Raw genomic sequence first — 16,604 nt, forward strand, 5'->3', positions numbered from 1 at the left:
ACGCAGCTTAGAGGAAGGCGCTGCAAAGGGGGTGCAGCTTTGCAGGAAATGGGAAGGCTTCCAGGACTGTTATTTTTAGCTGCAGCACTAAACGGAACTGTGGAAAGAGATCTGACAAACCCACTCACACAAACATGAGTGTTTTAGGAGCGAGGAAGCTAGACAAAGAGGGGCCAGGGTCGTGGTGGAGGGACGTAAGCCCTGGAATTCAACAGGGGACCAGTTGCAGCAGTTGAACTTCTGCCGCTATTCCAGGGAGAGAAACGTTTGCAAACCTACTGGGGTCAAACTGAATGACCTGACTTGGATCAAGGCTGCTTCCTACCTTCCTATGATATTCTCTGGAGGGAGGTGAAAATCTCCAGCAGTTTGTGGGTGGGCAGGGGAAAAAGAAAATCCCTGGAAAAGTCCCTTCTGGGAAATTTTGGCTCGAATGAAATGTTAGTTCGCCTTAGTGCATGAAGGAAGCAGTGGGCTGAGGGAGAACGGAAAGATGCAAAGGTCACAGCTATTGCCGTCTTCAGCAGGTGATCAAACCGCACTTTGTGGGGAGCCTGAGAAAAAAAAGAGCTAGCAACAACAGCTTGCCACTAAGTAGGCTTCTAAGCGGTTTGTAAAATACCAAAGCCAATCACACAACCTTTAAAACATGTTGCAGGAACCCCCCCCCCCAATATTTCAGTTTGTACAAACACGACACACACACTCACACACAACATATGCGATGCTTCTGTTATAAATTCATAAAAAATCAGCCATACATCGGATCTGTACCGTTCCACTTTTATTTTACACCATGAAGGAAGGGCTATCAAAGGGGGGAGACTTGACACAAGGCAGCCTAATCCCCAAGCGTATCAACACATCTGCAGCAAGCCCTAGCCAGTTGGCATGCCAACCTTGATGGTCCTAGACAGAAGATCATTACACTCACAAAGGACCTGCATATGGAAGTGGATTCAGTACGGACTGAAACAAAGGACAGTGATCAGCCCTTCCCTCTGGGGGCAGGAAACAGTGAAATCCTCTTCGTCCTATGGGATTAGCAGAAATGACCGGCAGAATCCGAGACCAGGGAAAAGAGTCGGCGGAAGAGAACTGGAGGAAATTTAAAGACTACTTACAGAAATATTGTAAAATTAATGAATGTTTTACTTAAGTACACTTTTCCTAAGAAACCAGAGGCCTTTCTCCTGGGCATAGTCGGCCAATCGGTGTTAAAGAAGGATAGAACTTTCTTTATGTATGCAACAGCAGCAGCAAGAATTCTCATAGCAAAGCATTGGAAGACACAAGATGTACCCACTCTGGAAGACTGGCAGATGCAAGTAATGGAGTATATGGAGATGGCGGAAATGACTGGCAGAATCCGAGACCAGGGAGAAGAATCGGTGGAAGAAGATTGGAAGAAATTTAAAATTTATTTACAGAAACATTGCAAAATTTTTGAATGTTAATGACGTTGGAATGAAACGAAGTGGTTCTAGCAATATGGTTAGAAGTTATAATATGTGAGGATAAACAATTAAGGGTAAATTAAGAGGGTATGAATTTGCTGAACAAATTTTTAAATGGAATACAAAAAAGGGAGGTGTGAGGAAGTCATGAAAATAAGTAAATGAGTGGTATGATATTTGAAAGAGAGATTTTTATTTTTTCCTTTTAAATTTTGTTTTTTTGTTTTTTCTTGTGCTTTTTGTTTACTGTTTTGTAATTTCTTCCTTGTAAAATTTAATAAATATCATTAAATAATAATAATAATAATAATAATAATAATAATAATAATAATAATAATAATAATGTTGACCGCCTGATCCCTTGTATCCCAGCCCAATGACTGAGACCTTTAAGGGATTCTCTGTTAGTGATCTCCTATGGTTTAGATGTACACAAGGCATTGCCTCCTTTTCTTTCACATAGGAGGAGACGCCTCTGCTGAGTTGATGCCTGTTGTGACATGTCTAAAAACAAATGAAGTATGCTTCTTGCTTCAGAAACAATGACTCGCACTCTAAGGCAAAGGAGCCCAGGCCAACACTAATGTTCTGCTGATATATTTGCACACAAAGGGGAAAGTCCCCAGTGCTCCTTGTTCCAAAGGAAACCAACTCTGGGTCTGTTGTGGTAAGCCTGGAATTCTGCAACACTCAGGAGAGTATGGAATGCCCAACTATATGATGGCTATGAGATTTCTGCAGCACTTTCATGCTCTGTCCTCAAGCTCAACCATGTCTCCTGGAAGACATGGCATGTCTGCTTGGAACTGCTTCAACCCTCCTATGTGAGTCTTCCCCAACCTGCCCCAGCTAGTATGGCCAATGGTCAGGCATGATGGGAGTTGTAGTCCAAAACGTTGAGAGGTCATCACCAAACTGGGGAAGGTTGTCCTAGGTAGAACTAACTGTACGGTTTCAGGGCACAACTTACTTTTCTGTGTGGAAACCAGTGTAGAATCTGGAAGCTGGAGTGCAAAGACCTTTGTAGAGTATCACTGAACACTGGGTGGAAATTGCAGGAGAGGAGAGAGCTGTTGTGTTTGGTTCTTGCTTTCAGGTTTCCCATAAGCATCTGGTTGGCCACTGTGAGAACATGATGCTGGACTAGATGGGCCACAGGCCTGACCAGCAGATTCTTCTTATGTTCTTAATAATTAAGTGCCTCAAGAGTTTTGAGGAGAAAAGGGGCCCAGAGATTGGGAGCTTGGAAGACAAGGCCTCTCACTTCCACATCTAAACAGCCGGTGCCAAGCTTATTTACAAGGCCACATGTTTTTCCTTGCGTCACCCAGGACCATATTACATTGTCCCCTTACATATCTGGGTGTGGTTTCAGAGATGGGACAATAACCAGGATTGCTGAGGGGAAAACAAGACAGGATGTTTCTGTCTCCTGACAAAGCCCATTGTATGGTGGATGCTTTATTTATCTCTGCTGTCCTCTGCTCTGATGTTTACCATGCACAGAGATGCAGATAATGGTTTTCCAACCTGTCTTTGCATCCAAGTCTGATAGAGGCCCCTCCTCACCACCTGGGAGGGATGAGACCAGAGGCCTGCATCACAGTAATCTCCCATTGTTTTCTGTGCCTTCATTCCAAATTGCACGTTCCCTAAGGGTTCCCTGTGGAATTATCCTGCGTCTATCCCAGTGGGGAGGGAGTTTTACCCCTGAAGCGAAAACACTCGTAAGTTCAGGATGCAGCCCAATCTACGCAAGCAAACCATTCCCACCTTTAAAGCAGGTTTACAGCTACACTTTAAGCAAAAGAACAACAATAGTCCCTATTTAAGCTGGAGGGGGGGCATTGGTGTCCAGACAAAAGAAGGGAGGGCAAGTTGCTAGGCATGTGTGCCGAATGGGTTGCATGCCCTCCAATATTTCTCCGATGAAAATAGGGACGTTCCATTCCATAATGATAATTTTATTATTTATACCCCACACATCTTACATAAAAACATAATAAAACATTAAACTTTTTTTTAAAAAAAACTTCCCTTCAGGTGGCTCAGGCGGGTTGCGTAACTCCATAACCTCCAACATCTCCCCAATGAAAACAGGGACACCCTATGATACACTCCAACGTTTCTCTGATGAAAATAGGGGCATCCTAAGGAAAAGAGGGACATTCCGGGTTCAAATAAGAACCAGGGAAATTTACAGAAACTTCTGTAAAGCTGGGACTGTCCCTGGAAAATACAGTGGTACCTCAGGTTAAGAACTTAATTCGTTCCGGAGGTCCGTTCTTAACCTGAAACTGTTCTTAACCTGAAGCACCACTTTAGCTAGTGGGGCCTCCTGCTGCTGCCGTGCCACCAGAGCACGATTTCTGTTCTCATCCTGAAGCAAAGTTCTTAACCCAAGGTACTACTTCCAGGTTAGCAGAGCCTGTAACCTGAAGCGCCTGTAACTCAAGGTACCACTGTAGAGACATCTGGAGGGTATGTAATCTTCAAGTGTCACAATTTTCCAGGACGGCCCTGGAATTCCTAAAGCTAGGTGTCTAAGCAAATTAAGTTTGCAGCTGTCTGGGTGCCTGCATGTCCCACCAGCACTGCATTTTACAGCATGTTCAAAGTATAGGCAAAGTCTTTTTGTTTTTACAAAATTAAAACTTTTAAGTTTAAAAGCAGGGGACAGGTAGGCGGATCTGGGCCGCAGGACACACACATCCCAGTGCTTGTCCACCTGGGACACCCCTAACAATGGCATTGTTCCACATGACGCCATGCTGACCTTTCCCATAAGTTCTTCCATCATGTACTTGCCATCACAGGCTGACTAGGTGGGGCACTGTCTCGAAGGAAGAGGAGGGGTGGCAAGGGCTGGGATGGGCAGCGGCCGGGGAAGAAGCGAACAGCTTTTCTGAAAAGGAACTCAAATGCCAAACCCTGTCTTTCCTGCTCTCCTCCTCTTCATGTCCCCAAGTCCCCCTGCTTTCCTGAGATGGTGGATCCTTGCGGAGATAAGGAGCTGTCTCTTGTAAACATAATAAGCAAAATGCCCATCACGGTGATGGGTGGAGGCAGAGAACAGGACTGTAGATCGCAACTGCAAGGACCTGTTGTGTCTCATCCCCCATGGGGTGGGTGTGGTGGTCTACTGGCTGTGAGGGACAGTGGCATAGTGGTCTAGGGTCTTGTGGGGTGGGGAGAGTCAATGTTTTTGTTTAGCCCACCTGGGTAATGTAGAATGTTAATAGAATCACTGAATTGTAGAGTTGGAAGGGATTCTAAGGGCCATCTGGTCCATCTCCCTTCAATGCAAGAATGCTAATGTGTTTTAATCTGGTTTTAGCTGATACAGTGGTACCTCGGGTTAAGAACTTAATTCGTTCTGGAGGTCCGTTCTTAACCTGAAACTGTTCTTAACCTGAGGTACCCCAGGAGTTCAGCCGGGGAGCAAAGAGGGATCCAGCCGGCTTATTCATCCCGGGATCATCATAGAAGATGCGTGAGTATAAGAAAAAGGAAAAATCCAGTGCACTGGTGGGAAAGGGGTGGAAATCTCCTGGCAACTGAATTCTCTGCCCTCCTCTCTATCGCTCCTTCTCGCCTGTCTCTTGGTCCAATTGGTGAGAGAGACCGTTGACTGCTGCTCGACCCAAAAGGGGGGTTCTGAGCTCTATCTCTTTCTCCTCTCAAACCCTCCAGTCAGCCGCACCAACTGAGAGTCCGAAAGTAAGACGGAGAGACCCGACTTGAAAAACAGCCGACTCTCTGCAACGGACATCCCAGTTGAAAGCAAGGGGTTGGAGTTCTTCTTCCGAACTTCCCGAGCGTCCTCACCGAGGGGGCAGGAAGGGGTCTGGCTTTCTATCCAATCCCAGCCGCACTGGTCGGTGCCACGTAACACGTGTATCGTGCGTGAGCCCGCTTCCAAAAGCAAGGGGGATTTTCGGTTCGAAACTCTATCCAGGGATCACCCGATCTGGCACCGCATGGCGCGGGCGTTCAGTAGGGCCCCTTTTCCTGAGATTGACGATAGGTAGGAGGTTGCCAGGAGGGATAGCCCATGAGGAATTGGGCGGGATCGGCAGAGTGGAAAAGGACCCCAGGTTATTGACTAAGGAAATAGGAAGGAATACCGGATAGCTAGAGCTCTTTAAAAACCCTCTAAGGAAGTTGCCAAGCGACTAAAGACCCCTCTTTACTATAAATCCCGTATTAAGTATATCAATCTCCTAGATATACCAATCCTTACCGCCCTTTCTCTTCCCTCTTTCTGTCTAGACACGCGTAAAACATAAAATGGGTACCCAGGCTTCCAAACGCGAGCGGGCTCACTCTGGGAAGAAGGCTTCTAGAAAGCCATCTCAGTCTCAGAAGGACCCTGACTCTCCTCTCCAATTTGTCATCACGTATTGGAAGATGATTCCTGGCCACAAATTATTATTGAAGCAAAATTAGAGAACCTCTGTTCTGAAATCTGGCCCGCCAGCACCGCCTCCGCCAAGCCCGAATTGCGTTGGCCGGCTGGTTAACTGGTAGTGTTTGAAGAGGCAAGGAGGCTCTTAAAACCATGTGGGACCTTCCTACTAATTTCACTTAATGAAGCTAAAGGAAGCAGCCCAACTCCTTGCAATAACCAACTAAAGGATGAGAATATGTGTGTTTACATGTTGTCTGTTATGTGTGTTGTGTGTTAATACATATATGAGAATATGTGTGTTTACATGCTGTCTGTTATGTGTGTTGTCTGTTCCTTCTGTCTCTGACAGACTGCCTTTCTTAAGCGCGCATAGTTTAAACTGCAAGCTTGCTTCAAAATTTTAAATTTAAGGAAGCTATGCTGGACCTTATCAGTCCTAAATAAGACAAAATGAGAATGAAGGGTGCAAATGTTTACCCCACCTCTTGCTTTGCCGCAACTTTTCAGATCGTGAGTCTACAGTCTATTTTGGAATGTGAATGTTTCTAATGTGAATTAGATGTTTCTGCTGCAAAAGCGTAGGTGAGCACAACTGCTCTCTCAAGCTAAAATGCAGTGTATTTATTTCATGAAGCACATGCCTATGAAAGTATGGTCTTCCTTCTAAGAAAATATCTGCGTCCAGTTTTAACTTTGATTTGGTTGGACAGAAGAGTTATTGTAAGGCTCCTGATATCAGGCCTCTTTTCTTAGAAAATGCCCCCCCCCTTGTTTCATTCTGTCTCTTTCAGGGTTTTTTTTTTTTTTTTTTTTCCCTCTTCTTCTGTGCCAGGTAAATTTACTTCCGAGTAAGTTTCCTTTAACCCCTTCATGGATCACTGCCTTGCCGTGGCGAAGGGGCTTGAAGAACTCAGAGAAGCTATGAACTATGCCGAGCAGGGCACCCAAGATGAACAGGTCATAGTGGAGAGTTTTGACCAAACGTGATCCACCTGGAGGAGGAACCGGCAAGCCACTCCAGTATCCCTGCCAAGAAAACTCCATGGACAAAGACAACAGGCATATAAAAGATATGACGCTGGAAGATGAGCCCCTCAGGTCGGAAGGCGTCCAACATGCTACTGGGGAAGAGCGGAGGGCAAGTACAAGTAGATCCAGAGCTGATGAAGCGGCTGGGCCAAAGCCGAAAGGACGCTCAGTTGCGGATATGCCTGGAAGCGAAAGGAAAGTCCAATGCTGTAAAGAAAAATATTGCATAGGAACCTGGAATGTAAGAACCATGAACCTGGGTAAGTTGGAGGTGGTCAAAAATGAGATGGCAAGAATAAATATTGACATCCTGGGCATCAGTGAACTAAAATGGACGGGAATGGGTGAATTCAGTTCGGATGACCATCATATCTACTACTGTGGGCAAGAAACCCATAAAAGAAATGGAGTGGCCCTCATAGTCAACAAAAGAGTGGCGAAAGCTGTACTGGGATGCAATCTCAAAAATGATAGAATGATCTCGATACGAATCCAAGGCAGACCTTTTAACATCACAGTAATCCAAGTTTATGCACCAACTACTTGTGCTGAAGAAACTGAAATTGACCAATTCTATGAAGACTTACAAGACCTTATAGAAGTGACACCAAAGAAGGATGTTCTTCTCATTATAGGGGATTGGAATGCTAAAGTAGGGAGTCAAGAGATAAAAGGAACAACTGGCAAGTTTGGCCTTGGAGATCAAAACGAAGCAGGGCAAAGGCTAATAGAGTTCTGTCAAGAGAACAAGCTGGTCATCACAAACACGCTTTTCCAACAACACAAGAGACGACTCTACACATGGACATCACCAGATGGGCAGCATCGAAATCAGATTGATTATATTCTCTGCAGCCAAAGATGGAGAAGCTCTATACAGTCAGCAAAAACAAGACCTGGAGCTGACTGTGGCTCAGATCATCAGCTTCTTATAGCAAAATTCAAGCTTAAACTGAAGAAAGTAGGAAAAACCACTGGGCCGGTAAGATACAATCTAAGTCAAATCCCTTATGAATACACAGTGGAAGTGAGGAACAGGTTTAAGGATTTAGATTTGGTGGACAGAATGCCTGAAGAACTATGGATGGAGGCTCGTAACATTATACAGGAGGCAGCAACGAAAACCATCCCAATGAAAAGGAAATGCAAGAAAGCAAAGTGGCTGTCCAATGAGGCCTTACAAATAGCGGGGGAGAGAAGGCAAGCAAAATGCGAGGGAGATGGTGAAAGATACAGGAAATTGAATGCAGATTTCCAAAGAATAGCAAGGAGAGACAAGAAGACCTTCTTAAACGAGCAATGCAAAGAAATAGAGGAAAGCAATAGAATGGGAAGAACCAGAGATCTGTTCAAGAAAATTGGAGATATGAAAGGAACATTTCGTACAAAGATTTCCACAATAAAGGACAAAAGTGGAAAGGACCTAACAGAAGCAGAAGACATCAAGAAGAGGTGGCAAGAATACACAGAGGAATTATACCAGAAAGAAATGGATGTCTCGTATACCCCAGGTAGTGTGGTTGCTGACCTTGAGCCAGACATCCTGGAAAGTGAAGTCAAATGGGCCTTAGAAAGCACTGCAAATAACAAGGCCAGTGGAAGTGATGGCATTCCAGCTGAACTATTTAAAATTTTAAAAGATGATGCTGTTAAGGTGCTACACTCAATATGCCAGCAAGTTTGGAAAACTCAGCAGTGGCCAGAGGATTGGAGAAGATCAGTCTACATCCCAATCCCAAAGAAGGGCAGTGCCAAAGAATGCTCCAACTACCGCACAATTGCACTCATTTCACACGCTAGCAAGGTTATGCTTCAAATTCTACAAGGAAGGCTCAAGCAGTATGTGGACCGAGAACTCCCAGAAGTGCAAGCTGGATTTAGAAGAGGCAGAGGAACCAGAGACCAAATTGCAAACATGCGCTGGATTATGGAGAAAGCTAGAGAGTTCCAGAAAGACATCTACTTCTGCTTCATTGACTATGCAAAAGCTTTTGACTGTGTCGACCACGGCAAACTATGGCAAGTTCTTAAAGAAATGGGAGTGCCAGATCACCTCATCTGTCTCCTGAGAAATCTCTATGTGGGACAAGAAGCTACAGTTAGAACTGGATATGGAACAACTGATTGGTTCAAAATTGGGAAAGGAGTACGACAAGGCTGTATTTTGTCTCCCTGCTTATTTAACTTATATGCAGAATTCATCATGCGAAAGGCTGGGCTGGATGAATCCCTAGCCGGAATTAAGATTGCCGGAAGAAATATCAACAACCTCAGATATGCAGATGACACAACCTTGATGGCAGAAAGTGAGGAGGAATTAAAGAACCTTTTAATGAGGGTGAAAGAGGAGAGCGCAAAATATGGTCTGAAGCTCAACATCAAAAAAACGAAGATCATGGCCACTGGTCCCATCACCTCCTGGCAAATAGAAGGGGAAGAAATGGAGGTAGTGAGAGATTTTACTTTCTTGGGCTCAATGATCACTGCAGATGGTGACAGCAGCCACGAAATTAAAAGACGCCTGCTTCTTGGGAGAAGGGCAATGACAGGCCTAGACAGCATCTTGAGAAGTAGAGACATCACCTTGCCAACAAAGGTTCGTATAGTTAAAGCTATGGTTTTCCCAGTAGTGATGTATGGAAGTGAGAGCTGGACCATAAAGAAGGCTGATCGCCGAAGAATTGATGCTTTTGAATTATGGTGCTGGAGGAGACTCTTGAGAGTCCCATGGACTGCAAGAAGATCAAACCTCTCCATACTGAAGGAAATCAACCCTGAGTGCTCACTGGAAGGACAGATTGTGAAGCTGAGGCTCCAGTACTTTGGCCACCTCATGAGAAGAGAAGACTCCCTGGAGAAGACCCTGATGTTGGGAAAGATGGAGGGCACAAGGAGAAGGGGACGGCAGAGGACGAGATGGTTGGATAGTGTTTTCGAGGTTACCAGCATGAGTTTGAGCAAACTGCGGGAGGCAGTGGAGGACAGAGGTGCCTGGCGTTCTCTGGTCCATGGGGTCACGAAGAGTCGGACACGACTAAACGACTAAACAACAACAACAACAAGCTTCCTTTAAAGGAAACTGCAAAAAGGGGGGGGGCATAGATTAGGTTTACTATTCCTCTGCAAATTCAGATTAGGCTTACTATTCCTCTGCAAATTCAGGAAAAATTGTCACTTTTGTATTCCCTTTAAATCAAATCTATGGCTGTTTTAACTATGCTTTATAAGAGATCCTCTCCCTATCTTAAGAAAATGTTCACTTCAATCTTTCTTTAAAGATCATTTGTCTAGGAACTTGCACTCTAAGGAACTTGCACGACTAAGGAAGTAAACTCAAACTAATCTCAAGATCTGCTAAAGGGTTCTGTATAAAGTTGGGAATTTTTATTTTCCTCTTCCTTAGTACATGATAGGAGCACTGATTGTGCTCTCTTCCCCAGTAGTGCCTGTGTACATAAGTATGTGTGTGTAGTACAAATCTTGCTGTGAAATCTTGCTGTGAACCCTTTATTTTGGAGGGTTGGACTAGATGACCCCAGGGTCCCTTTCAACTCTCCCAATTTGTGGCTGTGTGGAAGGACATGTGTCCACAAGCATTGCAGGGTAATTCTTAAATTCTGGTGTGGTGATGGAGTTGAAATTCAGCCTAGCTTTGCTCTTTAGTTTTAAAAAGGTGAGAGGTGAAGCTGTGATGTTTTGAAGCACAACTGGTAATATCAAGCATTTGAGTGATTACAGTGTTTATCATTTTGTTTATCATTTTGTCTACTATTTGAAAATCAGACAAATACATATGGGCCTTGACCAATCCTGTAAATAAAGGGGCAGGAAAATTTTTGTCTGCAAATGGTAAGGCCGAAAAACTTAGAATGTTAAAAAAAAAAAATTAAAAATCCTATGAATTCTGACTCTCTGGCCATTTTTTCCCATATATAAGGGCGCGGCATTGTTCCACGAATGGCCAGAGGGATATTAGCCCTTTCCTGTACATAAAGGAAGCAGTCGCTTTGCTTGGGCTGAAATTGCTAGCTTTTGTTGGTGAATACTTCAATTGCTGAGTTTCTCTCTTTTGTTTTAAATCTAACCCTCTTTTAAAATCTACTCCTTACCCTTCCCTTATTCAAATTCTAATTTTGCCAAAAGATGCAACATTTCAATAGTATAAAAGGTTTGCTGAGACATGAACTCCACACATGCACAGAGACTAGATCAGCAAAAAAAAAAAAAAAAAAAAAAAAGGATAGGAAAAGAAATGAGAGAGAGAGAGAGAGGAAGGAGGGGGAACTGTGGGGCGGAGGTTTATGTAAAACTTGGAACCATTGAGAGAAATCACCCTTAATGTGTCCCAAGTTTGAAATCTTAACATGCCAAATTCTTTTTACAGGTAAATATCAAAGAATTCTACCCCTCAATGGGATTTAAATCACAGACTTTGTTTGTGTGCATTTTAGGAACAGCATTTCCTGACAGGCTTCTCACATGAAATAATTTTCCCTTTTAACAGGATATGTGAACCCCGATAACAAAGTGTTTGTCCCTTTTTTCTCCCACAACAACTTTCTTTCTGTTCTGTGAAATCCCTGCTGTATTAACTTTCTTTCTGTTCTGTGAAATCCCTGCTGTATTAGTGACTTCCATCTCTTCGTGGCTTTGACACTTTTAAAGTTACAAATAATCTGTTTCCATTTATTTAATCCGTTTTTCCATGATGTCTATGAAATTAATCGAAGCATAACCAAACATTGTTTGTGGAATGGTATTTGTTTACCTTTTGCCTGAGCATTTCTTATTAATTCTGTCATTTTGGCTAGTTCAAGGTACTTGCACAACTTTAAATTGCCATTAAGTCATTTTCCAGTATTTTGCTATTAACATTCTAGCCGATGTTGTCACATCAAGAAACACTCTTTTATTTTCATTGTTACTTCAGATTTCTTAAAATTCTGTGTCTTAGCATTTATTTATTTTGGTTCCTCATAGGTCATTGTGTGTGTGTGTGTGTGTGTGTGTGTTTTATTATTATTTTAACTGTGTCTTTTAAGTCCACCCTGCCCTTACAGGATATCACTTCTACAAGTGTGTTACTACAGATCCAATGAAAAGCTTCGCCACCACAACAGAAGACACCACAGCTATCTCTTTCAAAGGATATAGACTGCCGGGGGAGTGGGGCTGACAAAGGGGGGTGGAGTTGAATTACAAGGACATTTTCTGCCTTTTGAACCTCAAGATACATAAAATATCCCAATTGTCTCAAGATATGCAACTGATATTTAATTAGTTTGTTTTGTATTATGTGTTATTACGTAGGAATGTTGAAATGTGTCTGACAGTGTGTCATTTCCACAAATGGGGGGGCTATTTTGTGGCTATTTTTGTGTGTGAGTGTTTTATGTCTAATGTCTTATTCCTTACACCCCAGTGGAGGATCCTCATACATTTTATACCTTTTAACAGATCAGGCTATTATGTAGTCCAATGTTTAGACTTAGATAAATTTATTACCATATTTCATTGTTTCACCTGGCACTCTGCCAACTTCCCTACCCATTTAAAAAATGTGCTAAAACCCACTTTACCAAGGAGAAGCTTCTAAGATACATGAAGGTGGATATGCTTTGGTTTAGCAGGAATGATCCCTTATACAGTTAAATTGACTTATTTCGACAAGTGCCCCTTTAAGAATGGTTTTCTTTTAACGAATTGGTTTGAAGAGTTGAGAACCATGGGGAAAGAAAAATTCAAATTGGACTCAGTTTGAATTGGGCAAGTGTATCCAGGCTGCAATTAGCTTTTGGTCCTTAAAGTGCAAGTGAGCAACTTCCCATGACTGCAAGACCAATAATAAAACCCCATAGGAAGCCAAGGCAAGGACATTTCCCTCAGGACGTGTCCAAACCTGTGGCAGCTGTGGTGAGTGCCAGGCAACATGGTTAATATGAAAGCCCTAAGTGGATTCACCAGGGATTGCCACTACTGTGAGACCACAGAAAAGCTACCTTGACACCTGAGAACACAAAAATGGCGGGGGACAAAGCAAACTGCATTTTTTTTCCCAGTCAGTAGTGGACCTTCCTGCTAAATGTAAAGCATAGACCACTATTGAACAAAATACAACAGGTGTCCTTTTATGCGATATCCTATATCCAGCTATCTGCACTACTATACTTGCAAATGGCCTTAAGAGGCATGATTTGCAAGTCCCCTTCAGGTTTGCACAAACCCACACATCTAGTACGATAGATACAAAGTTATTATTTAGTGCATATAACATAAACATACATTGTATTGGTCCGTGTTGCTCCCTCCTTTGTTGCCCTGCTCAACCCACCTCCTTTTCCATTAGGGCCTATTCCCACTCACACGGCACCCCTACCTTCACCGAGATTTAAGGGTGCGGAGAAAAGATTTGCAAGTTCTTACAGAACTTTAATGCAAATCTATCTCCGAATGGGGGACTGTTACGGAAGGGGGGGGCATGTCTTCTTCACCTTCTTCTTCGCTACAATATATCAATTTATTTCCAATTGTCAATGTCAAAAGGGACTAAAATGTATAAAATTCATAGAAAATCAGCGTGCCAGTTTGCTCAGTTACTCTAGGACTCCATCACACCTCCCCTGTCCAGCATAATCCCTCAAGCAAGGTGTCAAGACCCTAATCCTTTCAAATTGCTCTGATCAGCCTTTCCTCCAGACAATGTCAGGTGGCAGACTATGCATATTTGAGACCATTGTTTTCTCATCCCCAGGAAGTGTTTATCTGTGCATATCTCCAGCTCTGCATATTCCCCCCTCCCTCTCCATATGTTAATCTGTGTAACCCCCCACCTTCCTGAAGTGCTGATCTGTGTAACCCCACCTTTCTGTGATGTATTCATGACGTGTTTTGCACTGTATTCTGGGACATGGAGGGAGTTTCAAAAACTCATGTCACCCCTTTCTCACGGTTCAATCTCGCCTTGAACCTGTTGCGCAATAAACTTGGATCTTCTGCAGTTTGCTCCTGTCTCCGGCTGAGCTCATTTTCCTCCGCAGGGACCCACGGACTTAGTCCGATGAGCTGGGTGGCAGAGCAGCCTCGCACCCAGATTTTTGCCGTAACAGTCTGAAGCTCAACATCAAAAAAATGAAGATCATGGCCACTGGTCCCATCATGTCCTGGCAAATAGAAGGGGAAGAAATGGAGGCAGTGGGATATTTTTCTTTCTTGGGCTCCATGATCACTGCAGATGGTGACAGCAGTCACAAAAATAAAAGATGCCTGCTTCTTGGGAGAAAAGCAATGACAAACCTAGACAGCATCTTAAAAACCAGAGACATCACCTTGCCGACAAAGGTCCGTATAGTTAAAGCTATGGTTTTCGCAGTAGTGATGTATAGAAGTGAGAGCTGGACCATCAAGAAGGCTGATCACCAAAGAATTGATGCTTTTGAATTATGGTGCTGGAGGAGCCTCTTGAGAGTCCCATGGACTGCAAGAAGATCAAACCTACCCATTCTTAAAGAAATCAGCCCTGAGTGCTCACTGGAAGGACAGATCGTGAAGCTGAGGCTCCAATACTTTGGCCACCTCATGAGAAGAGAAGACTCCCTGGAAAAGACCCTGATGTTGGGAAAGATAGGAGAGCACAAGGAGAAGGGGATGACAGAGGACGAGATGGTTGGATGGTGTTCTTGAAGCTACCAACATGAGTTTGACCAAACTGCGGGAGGCAGTGGAAGACAGGAGTGCCTGGCGTGCTCTGGTCCATGGGGTCGTGAAGAGTCAGACACAACTAAATGACTAAACAACAACAACACCACTTTAGCTAATGGGGCCTCCAGCTGCTGCTGCAACGCTGTCACACGATTTCTGTTCTCATTCTGAACAGAAGGTACTATTTCTGGGTTAGTGGAGTCTGTAACCTGAAGCATCTGTAACCCGAGGTACCACTGTAGTTGATTCCATATTTTTTTTAATGCTTTCAATAGCTTTTTTGGACTGCTTTTACTGATACTTTCATTTTCCTGTTCTTTTTTGTAAATTGCTTTGAGGTGTGTGTTTTTTAAAAAAAACCACTTAAGTGGTAAATAAGTTTAAATAAACCAGCAAATGAAATCTCAGACATTGGAATCAGGTTTGAAGGAAGCCTTCGCCAGCCTAATCACAGCATGGGGTTAATTTTGGTGTGCTGGGGAGAGTCACAATGGTTCCTCTGCTTTGCAAATGAGCCAAAGGGGCCATGAAGGCTTGTGATCCCTGAAGCAATGCAGGAAAAATCACTCAAAAAGGCACAATTCACAAAAGTAAAATATACTTTGAAACTCCTGGCAGGAACAAGAACTCCCCCATTCAACATAAACTTGCAATACCACATTCAACTCAGAGTCAGGTTGTATTTTTATATATTCATTGTGTCCAGGAAAGGGAAGGGGCTATCCTTTGTTTTATGAGCTGTTCTGCAGGATTAGATATTGGCCCAAGTCAGCTGAGATTGTTGTTGCTTGTTTTAAGTGTATATATATATATAATGGGGGAAAGGAAATATTTAGATTTACTAGTCTGTCGCGTTATTCAGTTGCATAGGAACCTGGCCAAGGGTTTTGTAACTGTAAATTATCTATTTCCTCTCTACCTCAATACCCCCAAGCTTTATATTCCTATATAAACAATAGTATCAGTGCCCCATGAGATCGAACCCCACACTCTCTGCCAGGTGAGGGGGAAGGAGACTCTGCATCTCTCTCCCACCAACACTTTATGTTTAATTAGTGTTTTAAAATTACACGGTACATAGTTAACCTGTGGAACTCACTTCCACAGGAGGCAGTGACGGGCACAAACTGGGATGGCTTTAAAAGAGGATCAAACAAGTTTGTGGAGACAAAAAAAATTCCTTCCAGTAGCACCTTAAAGACCAACTAAGTCAGTTCTTGGTATGAGCTTTCGTGTGCATGCACACTTCTCTGAAGAAGTGTGCATGCACACGAAAGCTCATACGAAGAACTGACTTAGTTGGTCTTTAAGGTGCTACTGGAAGGAGTTTTTTTTGTTTTGACTATGGCAGACCAACACGGCTACCTATCTGTAACTGGAAGTTTGTGGAGGTGCTCTATCTATGCAGTTGGAGGCGGTAAATGCTTCTGAATACCAGTTGTTGGAAGCTGCAGGACAGTGAAAGAGCTCGTGTTTGGAGATTTCCCACAGGCATCTAGTTGGCTGCACTGAAAACAGGGTGCCTGGATTGGGGCCCTGGGATGGATCAAGGTGTGTGTGTGTGTGCTCACATCCCTACTAGGACTTGTCCTTCCTATTGTATTATTGAATGAGCTTTTAAATGAATTTTGTATTGTACGTTTGTATTTTTTTAATTGGCTTTTAATTGATTTTATCTGCCAGCATTTTGTTATTAAGTTGCATCGACACTATTTATTTTTATAAAGCGACTAACAAATGTAACTAGCTAGCTAAATAGCAAGTGTGGAGTGCAACAAAATGTTGCAGTGCATAGTGCTGTTGTTGAGAGTTCCAGCTAGGCCACACAGCCCAAGTTTCCTTTGAGTTTATCCCATTCCGTTCTGCTACCCCTAATTCCGCCCCCCTCTAGCAAACACTCAGCCTTCTGTGGCAATGGAGTATGCTCAGTCCTCATTGAGATATTCTATTTTGAATTTTTTTCTTTCTCTTTCTCCTCCAAATCTTGGAGTTCTGCCTCTTGAGCATGC

General features: G+C 43.4%; 1 long non-coding RNA gene across 1 annotated transcript; it reads right to left on the minus strand.

Moving 5' to 3' along the window:
• Positions 1 to 11,302: 11,302 nt before the first annotated feature.
• On the minus strand, positions 11,303 to 12,051 carry LOC310851316. The gene is made up of 2 exons (XR_014567705.1): positions 11,530 to 12,051; positions 11,303 to 11,493 (listed from the first exon to the last, which is right to left on the minus strand). It is a non-coding gene; the product is annotated as an uncharacterized lncRNA (long non-coding RNA).
• Between the last annotated feature and the right edge of the window lie 4,553 nt (positions 12,052 to 16,604).

This window comes from Podarcis gaigeae, assembly GCF_964106915.1.
Source record: "Podarcis gaigeae genome assembly, chromosome: 8".
Classification (NCBI taxonomy): domain Eukaryota; kingdom Metazoa; phylum Chordata; class Lepidosauria; order Squamata; family Lacertidae; genus Podarcis; species Podarcis gaigeae.